Below are 4,373 nucleotides of genomic sequence, written 5' to 3'. Positions count from 1 at the left end.
AACTGAAAATAATTTAATAAGTTACAAACTTGTTTCAAATATAGGCTAGATGCGAGCAAGTGTAGTGAGCAAGCTTTGGGAGGAATTAAATAAAAATTGCTCCTAGTCGCTTTAAATTAGGGGAACATGTTATGGAGAAAGAAAAAGGTGGCACTTATTAGAGGGGTAAAAGACAATTATAAGAAAGGTAAAGGGGCGTGAGTAAAAGTAAAAGAAAGGGCAATTATCAGAGGTGAAAAGGGGCACTTCTCGCACCTTAGAAGGGGCACTCACAAGAAATGAAAAGGGGCATTTGTTAAAGGAAAAGAAGCACCTATCAGATTTTAATAGGGGTATAATTATGTTAAAAGTACAAAGGAGCATTTATGAGAAGGGGAAGGGGCTCTCATTAAAAATTAAAAGTGGTACTTATCAGAAGGAAAGGGGGCACGCATTAGAAAGTAACAGGAGGCACGTGCACAAATAAAAAGGGCACTTATCAACAGGGAGGGAACAATTCTCAATTACAAAGGAAAGGAAAAAAGGCACATGACAAAGTAAAATGGGCGTCCTTCAGATTTGAATAGGGGCAATAACCAGAGGTAAAGAGGGCACTAATCAGAGATGGTAGGGCGCACTTTTAAGAAAATGGAAGATCACCTACTAGAAAGAAAAAGGGGCATTTATCTGAAGTCAAATGGAGCCTTTTCCAATGTAAAAAGAGGCATTTTGAGCGTTCTTTAAAAAGTGGGAGGCATTGTGGCCCCCACAATTCCTAGAGCGCCACCTGTGGTCATGGAATTACAAGCTATCATTTGCACTCCAAGGTGGAACAGGTGCTACTACTACTAGTAATAATAATGAGACGAAAACAATTTGATGATGATGATGATGATGATGATACTAGTGATGATGATGATGATGATGATGCTGATGGTAATAATAATGATGATGATGGTAATGATGATGATGATGATAGTAATGATGATGATGATGATGGTGATGATGATGATGCTGATGGTAATAATAATGATGATAATAATAATGATAATAATAATAAGGAGAACAAGAACAAGAAATAATTAGAAGACATATACGGAGAGATGGAGAGAGAGAGAAAGGGGGGAGAGAGAGAGAGAGAGGGGAGAGAGAGAGAGAGAGAGAGAGAGAGAGAGAGAGGAAGAGAGAGACAGAGAGAGAGGGAGAGAGAGAGGGGGGAGAGAGAGAGAGAGAGAGAGAGAGAGAGATAGAGAGAGAGAGAGATGACATTCCTATTCCTTATGTATACAACCCCCCCCCCCCCAACCCCAACCCCAACTCCAATCCCGGTCATATCTCCTTTCTTCTATCTTATTTTATCGCGGTCATGAACTATCGAGTTGCGGATCTATAATTCTTTGGCTCTCAGGGGGGGGGGGGGGGGGGATCATACATTAGAAAATCTGTGAGAATAAGAAAAAATATAGAATCTTGAGTAGACCTACTGAAATAGCTATAGCCTGAGTTGGTACACTGCTATAATTGGTGGGGGCCAGGGGGCGTGTCCCGCGCAGTCCTGATTTGACACTATATTGAGGTTTAAAGTTTCAAGTCTTAATATATTGATACAAATAATCCCCAAGGGCGGATTATCATCAGACACGAACAACAATAATAATAATAATAGTGGGTTCTTGTATAGCGCTCATGTCAGTCAGATTTGACCCTCCTGGCGCTCCTGATTATTACCCTGGCTTTAGCGCGGCTGCCATACGGCGCTCTAGCATTACAAGGAATAAATTTCTTCCAGGAAAAAATATAAACATTGGTACACAATACATACACCTATAATTAGATATCAATTACATGGTCGTATTTGTTTGTCTCTACTAAGTCTTATGAAGTAATTTCTCTCTTTCTATATACCTTGTACACTTGTACACAGATACTACTTATGTCATAATGTACTAAATGAAATTCTCTTCCAAATTCAATAAAGATGAACACTAAGTCATGAGTTTTATCACTATCTTTAGACACCCTAATCTTTTAAATCTATGCCCCCCAGCCCCTCACTATATTAAACGCGTTGTATACACTATCTGTCTAGCGACCAATAGGGAGAAAACAATCAACCAATAACGCAGGTCCAAAGTCCAATCCAAAAGGAAAAAGAACATTTTGCACGTCTGGTGTGACGGTAATGGCGAAAATTTCTCAACGCCTCAGCCAGCCGCTGAATAAGCGGGAGGTGGGGGAGGGGGGGAGGGGGGGGGGGGGGGGGGGGGGGGGAGAGGGGGGGGGAGTAAGAGCACATTTTTTAAATTTTTGTTTCAATTTTAAAAATGAGGGGGGGGGGGGGTCTTCAAAAATCACACACGTTATCAACCCCCCCCCCCCCCCCCCCCGCTGCGTACGTGCCTGTGAGTAAGAGCGTATATTTGAATGCTCTCCGGGTGGGGGGGGGGGGGATACTCACATGTGGGGGTGTGCCGACCTGTGTGCCACTCTTAGACTAATGGGTACAGTTTTCACAAATATCCCTAAACATCGGGTCCCATTTTGATAAAAAAAAAAAAATACCCCGAAAAATGGGCTTTACTTCGAGAATCCGCCAAAATGATCTTTAAAAATGGTAGGGGTTTCGAGGCTTCAGAGGCACCCCCCGTCAAAACCAAATCGTAGTACGTACCCCCCCCCCCCCCACGTGCGGGGTTGCTCTTTGTTTCTCATTTATAATTATTAAGAGAGGCCCATTTTTTTTTTTGTCTGGGTCTCAAGCTCAACTGATCTATAGCGGAGCTCTAATCCGGTTTGTATTCATTTCTCTCATAAAGAAAATTGTAAATAATTAACATTGTATACAAACTAACAAAATAATTTTCCCATAGGTCTAAATAGATTTGCAAGTTAACTTTTACATTTACATACAAGGTTACAACTAAAGTTACAAATTTACAGATAAAAAATATTCACATAATCAAAATTATATTTTCACATTTAAAAAAAAAAAAAAAAATCGCAAATAAAGTTTGTACTGTTTTCTCGACCAGTTTGCTAATCTCAAATTATTTCTTTGAAGCAGTTTAAAACAATCGCTTATATGACATTCTTAACTGAATAACAACCCGCACCATATTAAAGCTGAACAGTTGTTCTTTATTCTCATTTATGTTACATGCCGAAAGTTTCATGATTTATACTGTTTAGAATTGAATTTAGGGCTCCAACCGGTATAGGGGTGCGATCTAATCCTCACATTTCCCTATTCCTTTAAAGGTAATATAAAGTTTTGGTATGGGGTCATGAATTTGGTTCAAATGAACATATTGGAGGCATATGCGAGTATTCAATGATCGTTGTTGCGGTTGGAATCGAGTCTAAGTATTAAACTCTTTCTAGCTCCCTCTCAACACTGATATTACTTTAGCTTTAAAAAAATGTTTCCTGACTACTAGCGACCGATTTGCTCTTCCCGTTTGAAAATTATATTTCAAAACTGCATAATCTGACATTTTCATGATCGCAGCTACCATGAAATGGCCTTATTCGCTATTTGAAATATTTGAAATTTACCGGCGGGAGCACCGGTAATTTGTATTATTCAAATTTCTAGCAGAAGTGTTTTAGGAACTAAAGTTTCTAGTGCTTATGATACATCGACAGGGGCATCCAAATATATATAATCATTTTAAAGAATTACTATCCATTCAATTTTCAAAATTTCCCCAAAATTTGCATTACCTTTAAAGCTCCACTGTCCTACTTGTAGCTAAGTTGCTCCCTATATAGAAAACTTCCCCAATCGGTGCCTGTTGGTCCCCCATGATCCTCTTTTTCTTATGTTAGTTGAGAGCTGAGTTAATTAGATAGCCACCTGTCAGTGACCTCGCTGTGTGGTCTAACCCCTTCTGGCCCAGTAGTATTGACGGTCTTTCAGTGTTTGGGTGTGTGTGGGCATAGTCTCATCATGACTCGCTTAAATTTACTGGTTTTCAAGAAATATTTTAGGGGGCCTGAAGAGTTTTTTCTTTTCTCAATTTCTTTTCTTCAAAGGGAGGACCGATGAGGGGGGGGGGGGGACAGGGGGGCTAGACTCCAACCCTCTCTAAACGGCTATTGGGTATTTTTCAACCGGCGGAAGGAATTTATAAATAAATCTATTTTTACCCCTTTAACTTTTTCCAACACTTTGCGTGGTGATTTTACAGAGAAAAATAGGCCTATTCGTCGTTTCGTTGAACTTACATTTGATAATTGACTTGTGATCTAGGGTCTACTTACATAACATAGTACACACCCACTTACATTTTAGCACGGGCGCCGTCTAGTGTTTTTACCTTACACAGTTACACATTTCGCTTGTACCCTATTTTACATTCATCTGTGTAGTAAGTCCTATCCTCACCCATTGA

The sequence above is a fragment of the Strongylocentrotus purpuratus genome, unplaced genomic scaffold (assembly GCF_000002235.5).
Source record: "Strongylocentrotus purpuratus isolate Spur 01 unplaced genomic scaffold, Spur_5.0 spur5_scaffold_8, whole genome shotgun sequence".
NCBI lineage: Eukaryota > Metazoa > Echinodermata > Echinoidea > Camarodonta > Strongylocentrotidae > Strongylocentrotus > Strongylocentrotus purpuratus.
Note: the sequence above shows the minus strand (reverse complement) of the source record.